Source organism: Canis aureus, unplaced genomic scaffold (genome assembly GCF_053574225.1).
Source record: "Canis aureus isolate CA01 unplaced genomic scaffold, VMU_Caureus_v.1.0 ptg000479l_RagTag, whole genome shotgun sequence".
In the NCBI taxonomy this organism is placed as follows: domain Eukaryota; kingdom Metazoa; phylum Chordata; class Mammalia; order Carnivora; family Canidae; genus Canis; species Canis aureus.
In genome coordinates this window covers 1-11,105 of record NW_027554652.1, presented here as the reverse complement: position 1 = coordinate 11,105, position 11,105 = coordinate 1, and the positions used below count along the sequence as shown (strand labels likewise).

The 11,105-nt window shown below is 49.1% G+C and overlaps 1 long non-coding RNA gene across 1 annotated transcript; it reads left to right on the top strand.

Moving 5' to 3' along the window:
- Window positions 1–915: 915 nt before the first annotated feature.
- LOC144310163 (uncharacterized) lies at window positions 916–8,631 on the top strand. The gene is made up of 5 exons (XR_013375856.1): window positions 916–1,423; window positions 1,837–1,903; window positions 4,190–4,243; window positions 6,452–6,540; window positions 7,701–8,631. It is a non-coding gene; the product is annotated as an uncharacterized LOC144310163 (long non-coding RNA).
- The last annotated feature ends 2,474 nt before the right edge of the window (window positions 8,632–11,105 follow it).

Below are 11,105 nucleotides of genomic sequence, written 5' to 3'. Positions count from 1 at the left end.
CAGGACCAAATTTGGATAATACACCTGAGGGATGAGACAAGCAATCTCCTTTGTGGGGAGAATGGTGAATGAAAGACTATTGCCAATGACAGCAGACACAAAAAGGGGGGTATAACAGGGCAGCCTGCCTTACAAATTCTGTGGCATACAGCACCCTCAACAGCAGAAAGTACTTCCCTCTCAAAAAGAATTTTGGATCAGTTGATAAGATTGGATTTCAGAGATCTGTTATTGAAAGCTCAAGCATCTTTAACAGGGTCCTCTTTCACCGGAGCGGGGGAACACTGACCCAACCTTTGTGCTCCACCCAGTCTCCTTCAGTTCTCACCAAACAAAAGAGCTCTGCAAACAGGGTACATGATGGTGTGATCCTCACTGTTTTTCTCTTTTCTCCAATCGCAGGTGGATGCTGAGACTATCCAAAACTGTATGTATTTTAAAGTAACATTTTTGGCAGTGAAATCTCGTGTCAATAGAAGTGTGGCCTCTGATCCCGGATTCCTCCTGGGAATGAGGGTCCGGGTGTGGTGAGAGAAAACTGTCCACTAAAGCTGTGAGACCATGTTGTACAGGGCCTGGAGGAACTATGGCATGTAGGAGGTGATGGTTTGTGTGCATGTGTGTCAAAGGGCGTCTGTGTCCACACTAGCGAGTATGTGTGTGTCTGTGTATCTATGTGGTATGTGAACGTGAGTGTGTGATTTCCCAGGAGGTATTCCCACACTTGCAGCACAATCGAGGGGTCAGCTTTCCAAAGTCATCTCATCACTGTGACACCCCTTACATGCTCATCCCTCCCTCACCACAGCTATATCTGGAGGATGCTTCCATTTACTTTCCTGAGAAGGAGATGGGGCAGAGATGAATGACCCAAACCCTTGACCCCCCCCACGTTGACAGCCAAGGTGGGGGAACCCAGGGGTTGGTCCGAATGTGGCTCTGGGCTATTGATGCTCACTAATCACTCAGTCATGGTGTCATTAGCTCTCAAAGTAGGCAGCAAAGGAGATCCAGCAACTGGGTCCTTCTCTCAAAACACCGATTCTACCAAAGCCCCCTACACGGCCCAACATTACCCAGAGGCCTCCATGGTCATGTAAACAAGGGCAGCTATAGGTGTACATATCAATGATTTGGGCCTGTCACTGGTGTTGAGTGCATATAGGAAAGGCCACATATTCCTGGAGAGCCCACAGATCCTGGACAGGGTGAGGCCCCATAGAGGGGAGCGCAGTCCGTACTTCCTAGCCACCCACATGCACACACTTGACTCCTGTCCTCATCCTTCCAAACTCCCTGACAAGTTCCCAGGCAGCCCCTCCAGCATCCTCACGCTGGCTCTGTGTCCTCCTAGCTCCAGTTGAGTCCCTGACTCAGGAAATTCCCAACTCAGAGGCGGAAGAAGAAACCTCAGCTCTCTCAGGTAAAGTCATTTTCTGCATAGGAAATGCAATTGATGCTTTCTTTCCATTTCCAAGGAATTAATTTCCTTGGCACTGCCAGTTAGTCCCGAGTTTCAATCACCCCCTGATACCAAATTTAGAGGGGCTTTTAGAACCATCACCATTGGTTACACAACAAATGGCATCAAGCATTTTCTAGGAGTTGCTTTTCCTTCATGTCACATAGCTTGTTTGCTGAACAAAATGGAGCTATGAGATCTGACATTCAAATTTGGAGCCTTTCCTGCAGGTCACATTTACTACTTTTTTGTGATCTTTGACTCGAGGACTGTACTCCAAGTCACTTGCTAATGTCACCAAGAGAACAAAAGTCATGTGCAGATGTGCACAGAGGGATGTGATCCTCATAGTGTTTCCCTTTCACTAACTGCAGGAGGAGGGAGACCAAGATGGTTTCTTTATCAGACACTTCTCGAGGAGGAATGTGACTGATGCACAAGGTGGGTCTTTCCCCTCTGCTTTGGCCTGGAGAGCCTCCCTGATCCTGGGTTCCTACTGCGATGGAGGGTGGGGTGGTGGGAAAAAATGACTGTCCAGTAAAAAAAAAGGTTGACTATGTTCTACAGACTCTGGAAGCAAGCAGGTCATTTAGGTATTGTGGCTTGTGTGTATGACGGCTGGGGGTTGGTCCTATGTGAGTGGATGGGACGTGACTGTGCCGGTCAGTGCGTTGAGTGTGTGTGTTCCTTCACGAGACATTTCCCAATTATGCAAATCAACCCTAGTGTCCAGTGATCAAAAGTAAACCTCACCCCCACCGGGCACACTGCTTAGGATGCCACATTCCTCCCTCACCACAGCTGCACCTGGAGGTTTGCTTAGTATTCCCTTTCCTCAGAGGGGGATGAGTCAGTAACAAAGGGCACAACATCAGTCCTAGCTGGGGATGTGTCTCATGCAGGGTCCAAGCAGAGAAGATTCAGGAAGATATTTCAGAGTATTTCCTAAGAGCTTCGTTATCCTTAAAAATAATGCTTTCAACTTATAAGCCCACACTGAAGTGTGAGGGGCAAATAGGAGCTCAAAGTAAAGCTTTGTCATTAACTTGGTGCCCAACACCAAGTTGTTGCAAATCGCCTACATGGCCTGGGCCAGGGCCAGGTAAAAGTACGCCAGTGCTCATGACAGGTGCCCCCACACCCAGTCACACACTTGCCACTGGCTGGGTGGCTCCTGAGTGAAGGGATCCCCAGTGACCTGAAGGACACCGGCATTTTGCAGAGAAAAGGACTGGAAAGAAATAGGATGTAGGCCTTGTTAAAATGCAGGGATGTCGGTTGGTTGAAAGCTTATATACTTAATTTTCCTTATGATGAATGATTAATGAACAATTATAAAACTCAGCGGAGGTTTCCTTGGATTGAATGAGCCTGCAGCAAAGTGTCTTTGAATCAATTCCCATCTTATGGATGAGCTGAGATGCAGGTAGGAACGGTGCCTGTTGAACCGGAGCAAAGCAACGGTCTTGAAGAGGTCCGCAACGCAGTGGAGCTTTGCTGAACTTCAAAGCGGCGCCGGGCTCACAGGACTCTGTCCGTAACAGGCCCTGTGCGTTTGGGGTGTACCCTCTTTCAGACAGACTATTTCATAAGGATTCGATTCCCTGTAGGAAGGAGTCAGAGGCAGTGTTTCTACGCACTTTCCTGCTCGTTTCCTCGGACCTCCTTCCTCCAGCAAAGATCGCCTGGCATCAGCTCGGTCCATCTTGATGACCTCCCTGCCTAATAACATACAAAGCCTCAAATTATCTACATCCTCAGGAGCATTGCTGTGGGGTTCACTTTCGGGATGCCTTTTCATTCTGTTCCCTGTTGAAGAGGGTATCCTTTACCCATCCTGTGGTCTCCTCAAGGATTAACAAGGCATGAACGAGTGAATTTATTCTGGAACTCTCTATTCTGCTGCAGTGTGTCCCTACTTTTATGCCAGCACCGTGCTGCTTGCCTAGTACAGCTGTCTCAGGTACTTTGAAATCTGCAATAACCAAGCCACCACCTTCTTCTTGTTTCTCAACAACGTTTTGGCTATTTGTGTTCCTTTGTGGTCACATTTGCATTTTAGCAGGTTTTCCATTTTTTTTAACGTGACATTGTGACTGAAGGCTGTGACATCGCCTCTGGGGGCCATTTATCCTAGAAACGAGGTGTTCACCTCAGCCTTTTAGTGTTCAGTGGGCTCACATAGTGCCTGGCACCTGTGTGTGTGACCAGGACAACCTACACGTGGATGTTGCTAACGGGCCAGCAGTTAAAGCAGGAGGAATGAGCAGGGGTTATGTCTTGCTCGTTGTTGGACGCTAGTGCTCTGCAGTCCAAGGGGAGTCTGTCTATACTCCATCTGTCACAATCATTACCTCGATAACTACATGAAAACGATTACAGAAAATAAACCCTCCAATGCTCACTCACCCTAGCCACATGTCAGGGGTCTCCATAACTGGTGGAATTTCACATGCCACATTTGGAGGGGAACAGTGTAAAGGGCGAGTAGAATGGACATGATGAAGTGGATTCCACAGCTGCTTGGTCTCACTGCAAAATTCGAAACTGTGATCTCTGCCCCGTTGAAGGTCTCTGACTCCCCTAAGCACAGTGCACATCTGAGAACACACCAGAAAGGTCAGGCAGGTAGATGCCGCATGACCCGCAGAGAACTCAACTAGAGTAGGATGAATGGGTGAGCCCCTCCCTCCAATAACAGGATTGCTCATGCTTGTGTTCCTACAGATTTGTGTCTGGAGAGCATAGACGGCTCCAGCAGTGGGGAGGAAGACTCGGCAGGTAGGGAACAGGGCTCAGGTAGGGAACAGTGGCAGAGGGCTCCTGGGAACCTGGGGTTGCATCTCCTACTCTGGAGAATGCAGAGGGTGGGCAAGAAATCAAAAATGAAAGGGAAATACTGGCTAGCAATCTGATTCGTTCATCTCCTATTTTACTGACGTCATAGGACCAGAAATTGTGTCCAGGGGCCTTCGGTGTGTGCCGCATTTCTAATCCCCCTCCCTGGGTTTGCTGTCTTATGATCTATCCCATACAATGTGCACTTCCCACCCTTCTCTGCTGCCAAACGTCAAAGCTTGGTTTTGTTGCCCAGCACCACTCAGCAGTCGTGTGGCAGAGATTGGGTATCGTTCTTGTCATTGCCCTATGATGGACATGACCTGGGTGCCAGAGCAACCCTCTCCCAAATCTGAGAACCAGGAAACTAAGTTGTCATGTGAGCTCAGAGGTGGATGAGAAGGAAACTCTGTCCCGTGTAAGATACATGACGTGTAATGGACCTTCATGCTCCTGACCCATTTCCCATACCTTAAAGTCGACTCCCAGAGTTGGAGATGTTAAGGGGCATCTCCCCTATGGTCACTACATACATGCCTGGGTTGCTTAGGTCATGCCAGCTTCACCACACAAACCAGTCTGTCATAAACATGCTTCCATGAGTGAGAGGCCACATACTGAAGACCTGGAGATGCTCCTTGGCCACAAGGCACCTACCGGCCTGTGTGAAGGTGTGGCTGGGCCCGCTTCTCTCTCTCTCTCTCTCTCTCTCTCACACACACACACACACACACACACACACACACACAGTCTTTCCCAAGCATCCCTCGGACCTGTCACCGAGAACGGCCGAGGCTGAGGACAGAACATATGCTAGCAGGGCTACAGGGTCACTGTTCTTCTCACCATCCAATTCTCCAGCCTCACAGCATAGGCCTTGTCCCCCTACACCCTCCTGATGCCCACCCCGTCACCTGTCCTCAGACCTGCACCAGGGCCCTACCACCCTACCCTCCCTGTAAGGTTCAGCGCCAGGCCTGGCTGGCACCATGTGTTCAGTGGGCTACCCTATTGGATATTTTCCAGCACTTCACTTGAAAATTCAGGGGGAATTTTGAAAATTGACTACCCTCTCATTTCCACTTCTGCTCTATAACACTTCTGGGAACAGATGAGGTTGCTTAAGGCGGGCTCGTGTGCCAAGAAAGACCATCTTGTCCCAAGAGCAAACACTGGATATGTGGACACGTGTGGCACCGTCTCATTCAAGTTCCCCAGCCATCCCAGACCAAGATAGTTTCTCCTCACACAGAGGGTTCAGGGGATTGACTGAATGGGTGCCAGTATATCTCCTGCCAGTCCTTGGCTACCAATATTTAAGAACAATATGATTGTTGGAGGATGGAAAGGGGAAGGAAATGGAGAGTTGTTAGGAAAGGAGGAAGGGGAGTAGGGAGAGAGAAAGGTCATGTCCTGGTCACACTGTCACAGGGACAGTACCTCCCAGAGGAGGGACAGGATGACACACACATCATTCCTAGGCATGGAGAGAACCTACGGGTGGGACACGCAGCTGGGAGACGAGAGACCCACTTCCACCCTGTAGACATGAAGGGACTAAGTGCAGGGAGGCCCCAGGGCTGAGGATCCATCATCTTGAGGTCAGAGTCCCTCATCCCAAGAGGAGCAAGCCATGGGTTCTCACCCCTGCTAAGTTTCCATTTCCTTTCCCATGGCCATGCCAACCTCATTGCTGCCCTGCGCACTGGAAGACAACTCCACGGATACCGGGGATTCACGTGAAAGGAGCAACACTGTGCCTGTAATTAATTCTTCTCCTCCACTCTCTCTTTCACCTCCTCGCTCTGCTGCTCATAAGCACTTGTTCCTAGCTCTTCCCCAGCTCCCACCTTGATGATGCCCACCCTGAAGACCATTGTCTGCTGCAGGCATTGGGTCTTGGCACCTGCTCCGTCTATGGAATGATGCTACAGCCCTCTTTACCCCTCTTTCAGCATCACACTGACCCTTCACCACTGAGTCTGGGGATCAGACCTGAACAGCCCAGCAGGGAGTGGGGCTGGGGTCAGCAGGATGGAGTCCACCCTGTAGGAGAAGCCTAGGGAAGGGTACCTGCTGGGTGACCCCACTCAGTGTCCCCACTCCCTGCTTGGTTATCTGTGGTCATGCCCGATTCTGCCTCCCTTTCAGCTCTCAAGAAGCATCCCTTCCACGGACATCAGGGAAGCAGCGAGGGAAGAAATATTTAAGTTGGAAGAAAAGGAGGAACTAGGAACAAGGTGAGTTTGGCAGAAATAGAGGAAGCAACACAGGCACATGTTCTCTATCACCTCCCTGACCTACTTGTTGGCACCTCAGGAAAACCACCCAAAAAGCCTGGGTGCTGCCCTTCTGGGCTGAGCAATAAGAGGAGACAAGAGGAAGGCCATGATCCCTACAGGCGCTGAAGGATGACCTGAGTACATCTTACAGGGAATGGGACTCAACCCATAGAGGCCCTGAGGGGGCTGAGCCATGACCAGCAGAAGCTGCTGAACCTGGAGGGACAGGACTCAAGAATGTCTGTGCACTGCGCCCCTGTAGCAGAGGGCCCCCAGAGTTGTGCACCCCCTTGTTGTGCAGGACCCAGCCCTGCCCTTCCTACTGCTAATGGCAGCAGACAGGTTGCCCCAGAACATCATTAGTTGGGGTGGTGGCCTGATCCCACACTTCAGGTGTCTGAGGAATGAGTGAACATCACACAGAGCCCCAGGGCCATGCGAGCAGCACAACTCAACTCGACTAGGGGTGCATCCCTGGGGCACAGAGCAGACCCGGGCATCAAGCAGGGACATGTGGATTGCCACTCAATTGGGAGCTGCCCATCTCCCGGGGTCTCCTGAGCCTCAGCGAAGCCTTGGAGGATGTTGGGGGGTCACCTCATGCACCGTTTCACCATGTGAGTGTGAGGCTCTATCGATTGTTCTCAATCTGCAGGCGGCCATCGGGGGGAAGGACCCGCCGTCCACTCCCAATTTCACCCATGTCCATCCCTCAGTGTGAGCACCGTGCAAAGTCACTTCCTGTGCGAGACCAGAGCACATCATCCCTGCCAGGCTGCCTGCAATGCTCATGGGCACAAAGTCTCCTCCACAAAATGGGCAGGTTGAGGGCTCCCCGAGACAGTGGGAAAGGCACAGCTAAGCAGGAGGAGGACCCGGCAGTCACAGTGGGCCACAGTCAGGGAAGGGGCCCCCGGGACACTGGGGATATAGCCTTCATTTAGCCCCGGGGGCCTGGAGGCTTCACTTTGCTCATGCCACACATGCGTCTTGCAGGCAACCTCCACCCCCAAATCCTCAGAAGGCAGGTCCAACAAGAAACCCTAGACTCCTAGGTAGAGCTGCCCCAAACAGCACAGCACTCCATCTCCTACAACTGCCCCTGATGTTTCCCGCAGCAGCACAGCAGGACAGTCTGACCTCATCCCAGAAGCTCCAGATTCGCCTGAGGTCCTCAGAGACGGCGAGCCACGAGATGCCTCGGCCTAGGTATGCAGCTTCGGTGGGGACTCAGAGGCTGGAAAGGCGTGAACTGGATGCACCTGGACAGAAGGAGAAGAAACACGCCTGGAGGATCTGTTCCCCTGGACGTGACATGGCAGGCCTCCACAACAAAAGACCTTTGTGCTTCTCACAAGCAGCATGGATCCCAGAGGACATGACAAAGGGACCCTCGGAGATGGACACCACACCCAGAGCGGGGGGTCCTCATCACTGCTGATGATGGACACTCTGAAAAGGAAGCAATGATACAGGCTGTCAGGCATGCATTTTTGGGGTGAGACTGGCCACCTGGAACTGCGTTCAGCAAGCAGCCCTCCTGGCTTTCCGCCTGTCTGCTGGAGGGGCTGTTCCTCCTCCAGCTCTCCGGTCCTCCCCTGGGGGGACCTGTCCTCGCAGTGAGCGGCGGCCTGGCTCCCGTGGTCGAGGGCCAACCTGTTTGCAGGGTGGCCACTAAACGCCTCCCGTCTGGGACACATGTCTGCCTGCCTTGATTCCAGAGGCTGTCCCAGGATCCTTCTCATAACCATCACTTACCTATCCCGATACAAGCTGGTATTTTGGCAACTAGTAAAAAAGATCACTGGCTAACTCATCGGTTGGGAAAAGAGCGTGCAATACAGTGGAAGCTGCTGGACAACAAGTCTTGTCTGACCCCACACCCCCGTTGGAAAGTCCCGAGTCTCTGACAGTTTGGGTAACTCCTCACCCTTACTTTCCTTATTTTCTTTGACAATGTCACAGCAGGGAAAATACTATCATTTTCAATGTTTATTAATGTATTCCTCACACAATTTTAATGATTATTAATAGAACTATGAGTTAATACACTTGATTAATGTGATTGTTTCTGCTTTTATTTGTAAGGCCTTTTAAATAATAAGAATATCCCAAATTGCAAAAAAAAAAAAAAGGCGGCAGGTGGGGGTGACTGGGTGGCGGTCAGTGAGGTGGGCACTTGGGATGAGCACTGCATGTTATTCTGTATGTTGGCAAATTGAACACCAATAAAAAATAAATTTATTATGAAAAAAATAAAAAAAATAAAACCCTTAAAATAAATAGATAGATAAAACTCAAGCAAGCAAACGAAAAGCTGATTGGGAGGAGAAAAAAAGTAAACAATCTTGTGGAGCCAAAGACTTATTAATGTACATGGAAAGAGGACAAAGATTTAGTTTCTAACTCCAAGTATCAAAATACCTTCTCCATGAGGCAGTCCTGAAATTTTATTTTATAATCTTGATCTTTGTGGTATTTCAAGAGATGACATCTCTTAACTTTAAGAATGTCACAGAAGATTAATCCCATTTACACAAGATGAGTACTTCTCTGAGCAGTCGGTTTTCAACCTCAAGTCTTTTGGGTAGCTGAACCAACCCATAATTAAAGCGGTCTTTTCTCTGACATCGTAACTTTAGTTTTCACATGAATAATCCCATAAAGTTGCTTAGCTCCACTTGGGGGGACAGACACCGTAGAAAAGCCAAACTCAATGCCAGATACCATCCTTGTTACATTGGACTATTTTGAAGGTTAGAGTTATCAGTACTGGTAGGAGAGAGGACTAGGAGTAGGGTCGGGCTGTCCATTGGGGTGTAAGGAGCCCTGGGGCCAATTTCACTTAGTGACCACCCCAGAGAGGGGTGATGTAGAGAAGGCTCGTTCAAATTATCCTTGAAGTGATAAAGATTGGGGATGTCACAAGAAGACTAAAATTATCCTAGGGGATGGACTTTGAGGGTAGTATACAACTCTCTCAGCTTCTATTTGAAGCAAAATGGTCTGCCCCTGGCCCCCAACAATAGAGAACCAGTGCCTTGGTGTGTTGGTACAGTGCAGCTTTGAGCAGCACACATGCGCATTATACATTTAGGGAAGAGCATGCTAACTACCTTGGATGTTTCGGGAGATGCCAGCACTATGTGCTCAGCCCACTGGATCTCATGCCACTAGACACCAGGGGTGGGATCTACATGTCTCACAGGGTCAGGGGACAAGGTGCTAGTCCAACTAGCAGACTCCTTTCAGCTCCAAATGAAAATTATGGAACTGAGATACTGTTTCAATTCTGCTGTTTCAATTCACATTTCTCTTTAGAGATCACTCTAATGACTTTAAGATGCCTTGAAAGCCTAGAGCAGTATATTCTTAAATTGAGGGGTTATGAGACGTTGATTGGTCTTTTGTCCGAGTTTAAGTCCCAGTGTGCAGCCAGTCCTCTAGGGATTCCAGTTCTGGTAATGGGTGTAGTGCATCTGTAGGTGGGCTCTGAAAAATATGCTGCTAAGAACGGACTGTCTACCCTGAACTGATTCATTTCATATGTTTTTAAAGATACTATTTGTTTGAGACAGAGAACAAGAGAGAGAGAGAGAGACCTTGAGCACAGAGGGGGAGAGAGAAGTAGACTCCCCACTGAGCAGGAAGCCTGACTCAGGGCTTGATGACCCATGATATTATGACCGGAGCCACCCAGGCTCCTCTAGTTTCAGATCTTTACCAACAGGTAATCTCATTATCATTAAAAGCCAGCTGCGTCCTTGATCATGTGGTATGGGAGATGAAAGCCCGTCCCCTCCTAATTCTAACCAATGTGTCATTCTCACGATTTAGGTGGTCAAGAGAAGAAAGGGAACGAACTTTTTCTGAGTGTCCACTAAGAGCCCATCTCTGTGCCAGGAATGTTATATATGATACCTTGTTCCACCTAATTTAATTATCGTGATTTTTAACCATAGTCCACATATAAGAAAACAGAGGCTCAGAGATATTAAGTAAATCATATAGAGTCATAGTGGGCAGGTGACAACAACAGGATTTGAAACCATGTTTGGCTGACTCCAAGACCATGACTTTATGGATAAATAGCAATGACTTCTCAGGAGTCCCTAGCAAATGCTACCAAGGAATTATAAGAAGGGGTCCTAGCTTTGCTAACTGAGAGGACCAATGAGAAAAACAACAGGCTTTTAGCATCTCTTAGCATCATTCTTGGCTCCCGTGCCCGACTGATACTGTTGGTGCCTTTTGTTGTTTCAGTGGTGTTGTTTCCACGATCCATTTGAGCCACCCGGGCACCCCAGGATATTTTTCTTTAACCCAGTGTACCTCGGTGCCAAATTCCCAACTTACCTCACTGACCATATATCCTTTACGTCTTTAGCGTGTTTCAGGGCTTTGGTCTGTTTCCCAGCATGATGGTGGGGTCTCTCTTTGGTGGCAAGTTCAACATAAAGATACTAAATGATCAGAGAATAGGGATCAGATGTTATAGAGACAAAACATTTGTTATTTAGTAT